Genomic DNA, 15,396 nt, shown 5'->3' with positions numbered 1-15,396 from the left:
AGGAGAAACACAAGGATGGATGCCCTCATTGTGAGGAGAAACACCCAACTGAGGAATGCCTTGTTTCTTGTGTGAAGGAACCACCCACTACCCAGCTCAGTGTCACATTTACCCCACCGTGCAACAAACTATTCAGAAGCAGGAAGAAGGAATGAAAGAAGCCCTCCTAGAAGTTATGAAAGAACCTGTGATTAAGGGAAGTGTTGAAGACCCTGATGGAGAAAGCCTCAACAGATTTTACTCCAATGCATGTTATTCATGTGGAGAAGAAGGACATTTTTCATAGTATTGCACCAAGGAAAGAAAAGAGTATTTGGGATACTTCCCGACAGAAGCAGTGGAGTTTGATCCACAGGGAATAGAACGTTTGATCAGAACAAAGAAAACCAGGAAGAGAAAATAAAGACACCCTCAGAACACCCCAATTTCTGCAAAGAGGGACAAGAGTCATGTTACCTGTTTTCAATGTAAGGACGTCAGGCATTATGCCAATGATTGTCTCGAAAGGAAGCAAGGAACTCAAGGAGCAGGCACCATCACCAAGAAGCCTCGAGACATGCCGGAAGTTATTTGTTTTCGTTGCAAGGAAGCATGACATTTTGCTAGGGATTGTACAAATCATGAGAATGCTGGAGCAGAGTAGTGGAGGTGTTGATATCAGTAATAAGGGTAGTATGGAAAACACTTTTTCATGAGAATGCGAGGTTGAGTTATGTAATAGATTACTCAGAGATTGTAATAATTCATGACTCAATAAAGTTGATATGTCATATGCTGAAAGGCTTTAAGGAGTTGTTATGTTTTATCTTGGAAATTAATATTCTGGGTGAACATGGAAGAAAATGAGTTGTGATGCATAAACTAGATGTTCGAAATTGAGTTTGAAGTTTAGTTTGGGTGATATGAATGTGTTCCCAAGGAGATATGTACCTTGTTATGAGCACCATTTTTGTTTTATAACTGCAGATGACGACCCTTTATGAGTCTTTCCTTAAGGGCCCGGAAACAATCATGACCCTGACAAGTGATCATGATTACCCCAGGATCCTGAAGGACATGATGAAGCATATTCACCTTGAAGGAGATGCAGTCTACAAGGGCTACCCCTTCATGCAGAAGGGAGTGGAACTTTGGTATGTGGAGGTACACCTCCACCGTATGAAAGGAGTTTGCCCAAAGACGATAGGGCGGTACTTTTTCATCTCACGTGTACCACAAGCAACTTTCTTCGATGTTGTTCGTGAAGCAGCCATGGAAGCCATACGCCAGATCGGAGAAATACTTGAAGCAAGACTTCGTTATACTCAGGAATACCTAAGAGAAGTGCATGCAGAGATGATGGAAATGAAGCTCAAGGCCACCACGATGAAACAGAAGATTGAAGATTTCAAGGCGCATGTCGCACAATTCCAGTGGGACTAAAGAATCCTCAAGGAGGAAAAATGAATAAAGTTGGAAGTAATGCCTGACCATACCAAACCATGTGGGTGGCAGAATTTGTAATAAAGTACTTTTTGGAATTTGGATTTACGAAAAATGGTTAAGGATGTATTAAAAGATTTGATATGAAAATAATATGATTTATGGATAAACTAGTGCATTTTTTCTGGTGTGGTAGTACTCCGTAAAGCCACGGGATCAATGAAGAAAGAAATGTGTTATTCATGACGGTCCATAAAAGGGAGCTAGAAAAAATAAATTGGAGTTTTGTATGATCATCACCACAAGGGTATGAAGGAAGAAGTACTATTGGATTTAAAGGAGATGTAATGTTGGAATATGGAATGATAATCCTCAAAAGGATGAGTTAAAATTGTACAAGATTTGAAGTGGGACATAACCCATAGGCCCAGGAGTTAATAAGAAGCAAGCACACTCTTGCTGAAGGAAGATATTTTGGAAGAAAACTCTGAGTTAATCAGCCGTCATTTTTAGGAGGATGCGAAAACCTGAGAGTTGTGAAGAAACGTTAGATGTCTTGTTTCGCTTGTAGAAACAATGGATTTATTCGAACTCAGTTTGTCGACGAGAGAAATTCTGCAATGCTTGTGAGTATGCCCAAGTGTTAGAATACGTGATTCGATGTCTACATAGGTAGTAATGGTTCAAGTACGGGATGGATTGGCCCCCATACCGGAGACTTCTATCATGAACTATCATGTGTTGATGGAAAATCAGAGAGCCTTGAAAACCTTAGAAGAGTGTCGACACGATAAGCCAAAACCATAAAATGGTAGAATGATTGATCCATGTACGAGGCACCCATTGCCAATCGTAGGATATACGGTGAGATTCAACCAAACCCATTTTCCTGCAAGAGAAACCATACATGGTTGACCACCATGAGAATTTCGACAGTTATTTAGTATTGGCGACAGACCAGTCAGCTAAGAAGACCCAGTCTCGGAAGAACGTCACCAGGATGAAAGGACACGTGTTTGAGGAAAAGGTTATGCCCCGACTAGAAGAGCACCCATGAAAGAGCTATTCCGGAGTATATGAGAACACCGACACCAGCAACCCAAAAGGATGGAGTACATGAGTTTTGTCGGAACCATACCCATGCTTTTAAGTGTGGTAGCACACTAGAGCATTCCAATCAATGGAATTGCTGGAAGACCCCAAAACCTAACCTTTTCTTGCTAGCCTCTTCGAATCTCGAGGACGAGATTCATTTTAAGTGTGGTAGGTTTGTAACATCCCAGAATTCTAAATTTTGGAATGTTATATTAACTAAATAGTTTTGATTGTTTGTTTGATTGTTGTGTGAATGATTGGGTGAAATTGAGTGCAATTTGAAACTTTTTGAAAGTTGAATGAGAGGGAATAAAAGGACTTTCCCAAAAGTGTTTCCATCTTAAATGATTTGAAACCTCATTTGAAAGTAATGCAAACTTCATGCCACTCAAGGACTTTCAAGAGAGGAGATGAAATGACTTCTCCAAAGTTTAAATCAAAGAGAGTGGGGAGTTAAACCACTTTTGAAATTCCATTTCGAATCCTTCCCATTTGAATAGTTTCAAATTCCTCTGACCCATTGCAAAATAAAGAGAGGAGTAATATGACACTCCAAACCAGGGGAAAATTTGAAATATATTTGAATGAGGAAAAACAGAAAAGATTTGGAAGTGGTTTGAATTTCAATTTCAAAACCATTCAGGAGTTATTTGACTTTTAATAAAATTATTTTTTTCCTAAAATTAAATAAATGGAAATAAGGGTAAAATGATTCCCTTCAATGCAAAATTAGGAGAAAATGCATTTGAAATAATTTTGGTATTTTAAAAATGATTTTTGTTCGGTTTTAATGCAACAGTAGCATTGTTTGTTTTATTTTTATTGTTGAGAATTTTATTTGAACTTTGAAAATAGTTCATGTTTTAGGAAGTGTTCTTATGAACATTTTGATATATAATATTCCTATATATCATTTGCATTTAATTAGTTTTTCTTCTGTTTTCCTGTCTGTCTTTACTTTTATTTTAAGAAAAAAACGGCCGAAGCCCAGCAGGCCCCCTCTCTCTCCCCTCACATACGGCCCACTAGCCCAGCTCGGCGCACCCGCACCCATCTTCCTCCTCCGCACGCAACCGCCGTAGCAGGATCGCGCCGCCGCCGCCATCGTATCCCGGAGATCGTGGGATCCTATCCCCGATTCGCCCCCTCTCCCAAGTCGGCCTCCCCCTATAAATACCCCTCTCGCTCGACCAGTTCCCCTCCTTTCCCCGCACCAAGAACCTCCGATGCCTCCCTGATTTCTCGCCGGATCCGAGCGCCGCCACCGCACCATTGTTTCTTTACCTCACCACCCCGACCACCTAGCCGCCACTTGAGATCACCACCGTAACCCCCTCGCTCATCTACACCTCCCCGTGCGCTCGCGCGAGCCCGAAACCCACCGGAGCACTGCCACCGCCGACGCCCGAAAGCCACCGCCGCCTCGACCTCGCCGCCGACCTCCTCCATCCACCTACGACGCCTCCTCGACCACCGCTGGACTCGCCGTCGAATGCCTCAACCGCCCGTGCCCTCGCCGGAGCTCTCTGATGACCGGACCACCGCCGACGACGACGTCCGAGCCGCATCGCCGGCGACCACCACCGCTGTAAGCTCCGACAACCTCCCTCTCCATTGGGTCTTCAACGCACGTCCTAGATTAGATCTAAACGAATCGGTTAGGTTTTTTTTCTTTATTTAAGTAGATCGGTTTTTTATACGGTTTAGTGTGGTTTAGGTCGAACCGGGTGCCAGTTTTTAAATGCAAGTGCATGTTTCTGTTAAGTCGCGGTCGAGCGGCATTTAGCTTCGCATCGCCCACATCCCTGGCCCGATAGCAGTAGGCCACGTAGCTAGCGCCGTTTTTTCTGTTATTTTTAAGTTTCTGTTTTAAAAACAGAAATAGTTTCAATCTTAGATTGCTTGTATTTTTTAATCTATTTAATGTTTTTGAGCGATTCCAACTGCACTGTGTCACAAATTTTGTGAAGTTTCTGTTAGTGAGTTGAAATGTCGAATTTGAGTAGTTTAAATCTGGTTTATTTCAAATATGCTTCGAACACTATTTTGACTCTAGTTTGAGTTCTAGAATATTTTTTGACTGGTTCTTTTTGCTACTGTTTTATTATGGTTTTGTCTATCCAGTAGCATATAGTTATTTATTTTTAGTCTATTTTAAATTAGGTTTTTTAGCAAAATAGTACTGTTTTAGTTATTGTTTTGTTTTGTTCTTTTCTTTATTGTTTTTATTAGTTTTAAATTATTTATTTTTGTCACTTTTGACAAATTTAGTTTGTTTTTGTTAGTCAACCAAAGAAAATCTTATTTTTATTTTAAAAAATTATTTTTTTTAGTTTTGTATAAAAATTAGTTTAGGTCATAGTTAGTGTTTCATAAAAGATTTTTATTTGTGTCTTTTTGCAAATAAAATTTTATGAAAAATACCTTCTGTTAACTTAGTTGTTTTACTTTGTTTTTTCTTTTAATTTATTTGTTTAGTGGTTTTAATTGTTGTTAAGTTTTTACTTAGGACAAAACTGTTTTGTGATATGTCTTAGAGTTTTATTACTAGTTTTTTGTGTACTTTCCTTTGTTCTTTTGGTGTCCCTTGTTGTTTTGCACTTTATTTGTTGGCTTATTATGAGTGTTAGAATTGCTTGCTAGTATGTTTGCTTATATGAATGCTATGTTTGATTATATAGATTTTCAACGGAATGACGAATAGTTCTACTAAGTCATTATTCTGAGAGCGTTGTTATATTCATCAAGTAATACCAGGAAAGTTCACTTTGACCATGTTTTTCATACCTATGCTTTATTTGCATGTAGTAACATCCTTTCAATAATCCCTTCAGTAGTGTTAATGAATCTTGTAGTTGAGTAGAATGCCTGAGGTAGAAACCCATCTCCCTGTTACCAAAACCCGGGACGTTATATATTCTTAATGCTACGCTATAGTAGACGGGGTTTGGTATGAGTGCACGAGAGTGGTGTGAGAATGGAGGACTCTACGCCAATGACGGCAACTCCATGATGGCATCTGCAAGGACTGCATTTGCAAGGCCTCAAGACTTCAAGACCTCGAGATTTCGAGACTCGAGACAAGAATTCAATATGCACTACTGGGTGAAGGACGGTTGACGGGCACCCCGGAGAAACAAGTGGTTCACCGGGATGCATGGAGAAGCACCATGACATCTTGCGGAAAGCTTCACCCAGACTCAAAGAGACGGAAGAATACTTCATGCCCGGAAGCTTACCTGTGCAACCGCAGGTCACTATGGGCTCTGGCTTGGTTGACCTTAGTGGTGACCCTGGCTGGGACGGTGCTAGCAAATGTAGAACCACGGTAGGATTGGATGAGCACCGGACAGTGATCAGAGGAACTCTTCGGAAGACCATGTTTCGGTCGTCTTGTTCTCAACACCGTGAAGTGCGAGAACTAAAAAAGAGGGACCGAATCTTGCGGGTAAAGTGTACAAACCTTTGTAGAGGGTTAAAACCTAATCGATTAGCCGTGTCCCTGGTTACGGACAACTTGAGCCTCTGGACTTGGATCTATCTCGGAACTCTCAACACCGGACTGCTAAATTAATTGTGGGCAACTTATGATGATTTGGGCTATGAGACATCGGTTGGTGGAACCATGTCATGATAGAAAACTCCATAGTACAGACTCCAGATAATTCCTTTGATGTAGGGAAAATAAAACCAGCTTTTATGCAAACAAAACTCACGTACATAGCCACAAAGCCATACTGCATATAGTATAGTTTATCATCTGTTTTCTCTTATGGTGATCTTGCCAGTGCATTCAATGTACTGACCTACACAGCTGCAACGTATCATGTTGCAGGATTTTATATACAACGAGTGAGTTTCGTTGATTGGGTTACGGTCTACACTCAACCTGCCGATGGCGTTGATGGGACTCCACACCCGTTGATTGTTTCTGCTGAGACTTATAAGGTATATATCAGTTTTACGTTATTTACACATGTGATTGCACTTTGATATATACATTGATGTATTGTGTGTGCCAGCATACTGATCCCGGGATGGCACAGATACACAGAGGCTTGACCGTCTGAGGTCGGGTCGCTACAGTTGCTGGCCGACATACATGGAGGGGACTGCGGGCACCACTCGTCGTCACACACCCTAGTCGGCAAGGCTTTCCGCAGCGAGTTCTACTGGCCCACGGCACTCAACGACGCGGCCGAGCTGGTGAAATCATGTGTGGCCTGCCAATTCCATGCCAAGCAAATCCACCAGCCAGCTCAAGACCTCCAGACTATCCCACTCCCATGGCCGTTTGCGGTCTGGTGGCTGGATATCCTGGGCCCATTCCCTCGAGCGCCTGGAGGTTACCGCTACCTCTACGTCGCCATCGACAAATTCACCAAGTGGGCGGAAGTGGAAGTCGTCCGCACCATCCAAGCTGGGTCAGCAGTCAAGTTCATCAAGGGCCTCATAAGCCGATTTGCGGTCCCTAATCGCATCATCACCGACAATGGTTCATAGTTCACTAGCAATCTCTTCAAAACATATTGTGCTAACCTTGGAATGCAGATCTTCTACGCCTCCGTGGCGTACCCCAGGAGCAACGGCCAGGTCGAACGCGCCAACGTGGAAGTCCTGAGGGGCCTCAAGACTAGGACCTTCAAGAAGAAGCTCGAGGCCTGCGACAGGGGCTGGCACGATGAGCTCCAGTCCGTGCTATGGTCCATCCGCACCACCGCCACCAAGCCGACAGGCGAGACCCCATTCTTCCTTGTCTACAGCGTAGAAGCGGTTCTCCACATGAGGTCAGGCATCGCTCCGCACGGGTCCTGGCGTTTGATGAAACGCAGCAGGATGCCATGCGGGGGTGGACCTCGTGCTGGGGGAGGAACGCCGCCATGAAGCCTCGCTCCGGCCTGCGAGGTACCAGTAGGCGTTGCGGCGGTACCACTGCCGTAGCGTCCGCTCCAGGGCATGCTCGAGGTGGGTGATCTTGTCCTGAGGCGGGTGCTCTCCAGGGAAGGGTTGCACAAGCTCTCACCCATGTGGGAGGGCCCGTTTCGTGTCGCCCACGTCTCCAGGCCTGGCACCGCATGCTTGGAGACGCGGGACAGGATCCCCATCCAGAACGCCTGGAACATTCAGCACCTCCAGAAGTTCTACCCATGAAGCAAGGTCCGGCGCCTGTGAAGCAAGGCCCAGTGCCTGTGAAGAATCTCCGCCAGTGACACTCTCACGTAATAATGAGTGGGGCTGTACAGGCCCCGGAGTCTCAGGAGTGCCGTCCACGGGCCTCGGGGCCCCCTCCCACATCTTAGTGGCAGCACTTAGCTCTGCGCTGGTGAGAAGACAAGAATACTAGACTAGGTGGCGGACGCAGCTTTTCATTTGCTTTCCGCAGTTGGTTTGCCCCATTTTTAGTGAGAATTTGCTTTCTGGTGTTCCTTGCTAGCCTGGTTCCATTGTCCTTATTGCCTCCTTTTCTTCCCTCGGTTCCTTGTTTTTGACCCATACTCTCCCTCGCATGTCTCGCGAGGGGGTTGGACAGGTGCCCTTGTGGGCGTTTTCGTTTTAGTGTTTTCATTTTCCTGTCTTTCGCAAGGCACCCTCACTCGAGTTTGCAAGCTGGCGCACCCCTCTCAAATCCATGCCCCGGGTACCGCGATACGAAGCATTGGGTCATGACCAGTAGTGCTTGCGACCAGGATTCGGAAGGATAAGAATTTCCTAGCGAATTTTTGCAGTTCTCAGACGGCTTCTGAGCTTAGGAGGCCTCGCCAGGCATTGGGGAACGCACGTCTCGCGAGGCGGAAACTACTTCAGGCACATCAAGCTAAGTTATTCCTACGCGCATACATAGAACGTGATGTTGCAACACAACAAAATAATGATAAACATAGCACGGCCACTTCGAAATCATAGTTTTTGCACGCCCAAGCGGGGCCCCATAATTTTCTCTCTCTTAATAATGCAGGAAGGAAAAGAAGAATGAAACAAAAGCGGAACGTGCTCCCGCGTTAGGTCATGAGGACGGGCCCGTGGCGCCCTCCTGAGCTCACCCAGACCCCTCCTCGCACTTCACTGGAGCGTGGCGACGAGACGACCCGATGTCACCTTCGAAGCGGGCGCGGCGGCGTGGTGGCTGGTCATAGCCGCCGCTGCTAGAGCTATCGCTGGAAGAAGAGTCGCCGTAGCTGGACTAGCCATCACCGACGCCGGGGGCGAGCCCGCCTTCACTCTTGTCACGGCCGTCACCGAGGCCAAGCACCTCACCGCCGCCGTTGTCCTCGAGGCAACACCCGACGCGGTGGCCATCTTCCCTGAACACCCTCACATAGAGGGTCGTGTTGCCATCGTACTAGACATGGAGGGAGCACCGGCAGCCCAGGCCGCGCGCGCGGGCAATCATCTGCCAACCGCGGGCGAGCACTGCATTTCCCGCGGCGGAGACCTTGACCGTGACCCAAGAAGCCTTGTTGCAGCAGCCGTCCGCCTGCAGCCAGAGGCCGCTTGGACCAGTGGCCTGCAGCTCGCCAGCAAAGAAGCGCGGGAGCTGAAGCCAAGTACTGGCCGGGTTCTCCGACCACACAAGGAACTCGGCAGCACTTCCACAGAGTGGAAGCGCGGCCTGGGAGGCCGCGCGACCATGGCACGCCTCCCTTCATCGATGGGGCTACCATGACTCGGGCGACCACCACCACACTAAGAGGCACCACTGCAACCACGAGGGGCTGCGACGGGGGTCATGGCGGGCTTGCGGGGAAGGTCGCGCCCCCTCTTGGGCGGCGGTGAGCCAGGCCCCTCCTGACGAGCCTTCCCCTTCTCTGCAGCCAAGGAAGAAGGAGCGGGAGAAGCAAATGAAGAGATGGGTGACAGGGGCTCCGCACCCCTCTTCCCATTTACATCCAAGAGCAGGCCAACCGCCGGCCTCCACGATCAAAGGTAATAATGATCTTTTTCCGCATGCAGCAAGGACTCGTCTAATCAAGCAGTTGCCGAGGCGGCGTGGGGAAGCGGAGACGCCCACGTCCAATCAACCGGCACGCGTCAACCGCGGTCGCAGGCTGTTGGGGCCCGCGGTGCTCCGCACTTGCCCTTTGGCTTCGCCTCGAAGCCAAGCTCGAGCACGCCTTGGGCCTGGGGGCTACTGTCGGCGCTCTGGGAACGAGGGTCCCCAGACTTGCCTGCCTGTGGCCCGCGGCGTGGCTCCACCAGCGACCCTGTACGTCCCATCTTCACCAGCAAACACTCAATACCCTTGCGAGGGGCCGAGCCTCGCGAGGAGGATGGCGCAAGGCCTCCTCAAGGTCTGCCTCACCAGGCAAGGGACACCTCGCGAGGTTTCTGTGACGCAAGCCATGACGACTGGAGCCAGGCGGGTGCCAGCGCGCAGTGTCCTTGTTTCCTCTTTGGTGCTAAAGAGGCAGGTGCAGGCGAGGAGTCCTGAGGCATCAGTCAAAGGTTTCCATATCGATGCAACAAGACCAAGAGCAGCAGAACGGTAGGACGGAGTTCACCGCGGAGCCCAAGACGGTGTCACCACCAGAGCCTTTGGCAGGCGAAGACTACTCTTGTCAGGATAGCTTGTACTAGCTGTCCCCCTTCGAATTTGGCAGTTGTAGGATCCCTTCCCGCTCAATATTTAGGAAGAGGACCCAGGCCTCTATATGTAGGACTAGCCACCACCATAGGAAGGGATCGGCTCATCTCATCGCCGATCATCCCCAACCACACAAGTTCATCAAGCACAAGAACACCTCTCCTCAGGAGGTTGTTCTTCCGTTGTAATTGTTCATCCTCAGCCCAAGAGGCAATCCACCACACCACACTGGAGTAGGGTATTACACCACAACGGTGGCCCAAACCAGTATAAATCTTGTGTCTCTTTTTCTGTGGGTTCGTTGAGCTAGGTCATGAGATCATACGGAGTGCGAGCTAGAGGGGGAGACATCTTTGTGTGCACCCCAGTGTTCGAACCTCAAGGGTTTTTCTGGAACCCAAAATCCGACACTTCTAGCCGATGTGTGGCCAAACTGGCTGGGCGGGAAGCTTGCGCGGTAAACAACATGGTAGCATGGGAACAGGCTCACCGTGCGACAATACATTTGGCGCCTCTTCAAGCCCATGCGTGCGGTGCGGTGTTGTCAAGCGTGCACTAGAATCTTCCGCTATGAACATCGTGACAAGACGTGACGATTACAGGCCAGCTGGCCCCCATTTATTACAGCGGCCATTTAACCCTTGTGTCTCTTAAACCTTTCGATCGCGCCCCACCATTGCAAGAAGCACACCCAGCACGAGAAATTCTTAGAGGGTATCCTGCACGACTCCAATGGCGCTCCGAGCGGCTGCCGACGATAAGCAGTAGTTCACCATGCGTGCCGTTGTGGACACCTACAGAAGGTTCAATGACCTCTCGGTGGTGTACACCAATGACCCGGTCTAGGTGGAGGACTCCATCCACATCATGGAGCTATTTCTTGCCATGGAGAAGTACAAGGTGGTCGGGTTCGACCTCGAGTACACCCGCGCTCGTGTCGGGTCTCGTCCCAAGGTCACCGTCGCCCAGATGTGTGTGCGCCACCACATCCTCGTCTACCACTAGTGCCTGGACACAAGGCCTTGCGAGCGTTTCGCCAGGTTTGTCAACAACCCCCACTACATGTATGCTATGGTGGAGATCACCAACGATGTAAAGGCGCTCGAGAATTCGGGCATCGCCTGCCAGAATCTTGTCGTAATCCAGGGCCAATACAAGATCTGGAGCAGCAAGGAGCATGAGAAGGACTCACTGGTTCACCTCGCCGAGGCCATCATCGACCCGTACTACAGAGACATGAAGGATTCGTGCAACAAGGACAAGCTTGGCTGGCACTCGGCCTGGATGGAGAAACTCGACAAAGCTCATGTCATGTACGCGGCTAAGGAGTCGTACACGAGCTACGACATGTACAGGCGAATCGTTGACATGAGGAAGTGCCTCCTTCCCCAAAATGGTCCAGGATCCAGCCGGAAGCAGAGCAATGGCAAGCGTCGTCGCAACAATAAGTAGATGATTAGATCCTCGTTTCTCCTACTTTAGTATGCATGTAATTGCTTACTTTGGTGTGTGGAAATGTTATGTGTGTAGTCACTTGTGTAATTGTATGCTTAATTTGGTTATGCAATGTTGTCTTTTTAAGTATATATGTTGATGCTCTGTAGATAGAGTGTAGATGTTGTGCGGACAAAGAAAATCACATCACACACGGACTAGACAATGGAACCCACCGGTGATGTTTTCATCAATCACTCACAATTGTATACCAACAATCATTTACTAACAACACACATGGCTTGTTAGCAGTAATCGCCTGTGTTGTTATCGTTCTTCGCACACGTTTCCGATTAAATACCCTTTTGCCTCGTATCACACACATCTTGTTCATTCGAACCATTTCTGCTCTCATGTCTCAACGCAAACAATTCATACCAGTGAACCGCATGCCATATATCGCACACACCTTTGATCTGGCTGACGTTTCTTTTGTGTTGCCTAATCACAAACAGTTCATCCGAGTGAACTGTATGCTGTACATCGCACACACCTTCATCTGGCTGCCCGTTTCTTTTGTTCCTCCTCATCGCAAACAGTTAATTGAGCTGAACCGTATGCCCTACATCGCACACGCAACTAAAATCTGAACTATGTTTGATGCATCCTCCATTGTAAATGTTTTGCACCTTTTTTGATGGGTTTTTTACACCACCATTTGCGATTATGTCATTGCACAAAGTTTTGTTGAAGGGTCTCTGATCGTAGTGTCGCATTAGCAGCAACCTGTAGTAGTGCGATGAACTTTGAGTTTATGATCAGATCTATCTTTTTATATCCATGAAAGTATTTGAGTTTCTTTGATCTCTTTTATGCATGATTGCTTATAGCCTCGTATTTCTTCTTCGATATTTGGGTTTTGTTTGGCCAACTTGATCTATTTATCTTGCAATGGGAAGAGGTGATTTGTAGTGGGTTCGATCTTATGTGCTTGATCCAAGTGACAGAAGGGGAACCGACATGTATGCATTATTGCTACATAAATAGATCTTGTCTACATGATGTCATTGTTCTTATTGCATTACTCTGTTTCTCCATGAACTTAATACACTAGATGTGTGGAGTAATAGTAGTAGATGCAGGCAGGAGTCCGTCTACTAATCTTGGACGTGATGCCTATATAATGATCATTGCCTGGATATCGTCGTGAGTATTTGAAGTTCTATCAATTGCCCAACAGTAATTTCTTTACCCACCGTTTGCTATTTTTCTTGAGAGAAGCCACTAGTGAAACCTGCCCCCGGGTCTCTTTCTCATATTATTTGCCTTCGTGATCTATTTTATTTGCATTTTATTTTCAGATCTACTAAACCAAAAATACAAAAATACCTTGCTGCAATTTATTTTGTTTGGTGTTCGATCTATCAATATTTAAAACTTTCTCCCGTCAACACACCAATTTCTCGCACCGTTATCCGAAAGGGATTGACAACCCCTTTAACACGTCGGGTTGCGAGTATTTGTTATTTGTGTGCATGGGTTGTTTACGTTGTGTTGCTTGGTTCTGCTACTGGTTCGATAACCTTAGTTTCATATCTAAGGGAAATACCTACCGCCGTTGTGCTACATCATCCCTTCCTGTTTGGGGAAATACCGACATAGCTTCAAGCAACATTAAAAGGAATTTCTGGCGCCGTTGTCGGGGAGGATCTTCAACATATACCAGGTTCCTAATCACAAATCTCATCTCCTCGTAATTTACATTATATGCCATTTGCCTCTCGTTTTCCTCTCCCCCACTTCACAAAAATTTACTGTTTTATTCGCCTCTCTTTTTCATTTGCCATTTTCTTGCCAGATCTATCAGTGTTCTTGCCCTCTAGTCATAATGGCTAGCGTGCCTACCCCTCCTTTGTCACCAGATTTTGAAGTTCTTTACTTCAATCAAAGACAAGGAGAAAATTTGAAAGATGTTTGGTATAGGCTTATGGAATCTTATCGTATTTACAATCTAAAGGGGAATGCTAAGATCTTGCTTCGTAATTTTTACATAGGATTGGCTTTGCATCAAAGACAACTCCTAGATTTTGCCGCTAAAGGGAATTTTATTGAGCTTGATGCCAATGCTGCCTATGAAATTTTAGAAGGAATTTTGGGTGTTCCACCTCAAAAGAAGGGGTTTTCTTTTACCCCAGAGGGAGTTCAAATGTTAGACAAACTTGGTGATTTGCATAAACACATGGTTGAATTACAAAAAAATATTACGAACCCCTCAAACATCCCAATGGTAGTATCAATCGCATGAATACCCTGATTACTCTTTGCAACAAGCGATTGGATATTTTGGATCTAAAGATGGTTTCTTTTCCTGAAAATTTAGGGAAGTGCAAAGAGCCTCCCGGGTTTTAGAAAACCCTTACCAAAGTAGCCAAGACTACAAATGACAAAACTTAGATCCTTGCTTTATGCCTAGCTAAGGGCGTAAAACTATAGCGCTTGTTGGAAGGCAACCCAATGAATAAAATTTATTTTTGCTTTATGTTTCCTGTTTTTGAGTGTTATAACAATTATGCTACTGTTATGATTGTGTTTTAATTAGTGTTTGTGCCAAGTAAAGCCTTTAGGATCTTCTTGGATGGTAGTTGTTTGATCTTGCTGGAAAAAAAACAGAAACTTTTAAGCTCATGAAAATAATTCTCATTTTTTACCAGAGAGCGATAAAATACCCATTCCTTTTGCAGTAGATCAATATACAAATTTCTCAGGTCGTCCTAATTTTTCAGAATTTTTCGAGTTACATAAGTATTCAAAACATCCAGATTTCTACAGACTATTCTGTTTTTGACACATTCTGTTTTCTTTGCATTGTGTGCTTATTTTGATGGCTCTATGGTTTTCTTTGATGAGTTTTTGCCATAGAAAAGTTGGAATATAGTAGATATAATGCAAGAACTAAATATGAATTGGTTTGATACAACACTTATAGTAGTGATTTATTTTCTTATACTAACGGATCTCACGAAGGTTTTGTTGAGTTTTGTGTGATTGAAGTTTTCAAGTTTTGGGTTATCTTACGATAGATGAAGGAATAAGGAGTAAGAAGAGCCTAAGCTTGGGGATGCCCCGGCATCCCCCGCTATTATCCAAAATAGAGCAAGCAACTAAGCTTGGGGATGCCCCTGAGTGGCATCCCCTCTTTCTTCTAACGACCATCGGTATTTTACTCGAAGCTATATTTTTATTCATCACATACTATGTGTTTTGCTTGGAGAGTCTTGTATGATATGAGTCTTTTCTTGTTTTATTTTGTATTTTAAGTATTGATTCCTTGCTGGACACACCTATTTGAGACAGCCAAAATTATGTCAAGACTTGTTAGAATTGCTCTTTATGCTTCACTTAAATTTTTTATGAGCTATGGACTTGCTCTAGTGCTTCACTCATATCTTTTTTGAGCACGGTGTGCTTTAGTATTTTTGAAGAAAATCTCTCTTGCTTCACTTAGATTTATTTGAGAGTTAGTAAAATTTTCAAGAAATTCTCTCTTGCTTCACTTAAATTAATTTGAGAGGAAGAAAAATTATGCTCATGATCTTCACTTATATTTGTTTGAGCTTGTCAAAAGCAACATATGAAAATTAGTTCCGAAGTGATAGATATCCAAGAAGGATATAATAAAAACTTTCATGAAGATCATTGGACAAAATAAAATTGATTCTTAGTAATAGTTTTGAGATATGATGTTGTGATATGTGAGTTATGTTCATGAGTAGTTATGCTTTATTAATAATATTGGTGTTAAGGTTTGTGATTCCGTATGCAAGCACGAAAGTCAATAATTATGCAATGAAATTATATCCTAC

Source organism: Triticum urartu, chromosome 1A, assembly GCF_056163025.1.
Source record: "Triticum urartu cultivar PI428250 chromosome 1A, HENAU_Tu73, whole genome shotgun sequence".
NCBI lineage: Eukaryota > Viridiplantae > Streptophyta > Magnoliopsida > Poales > Poaceae > Triticum > Triticum urartu.
This window is presented reverse-complemented; position numbering follows the sequence as displayed.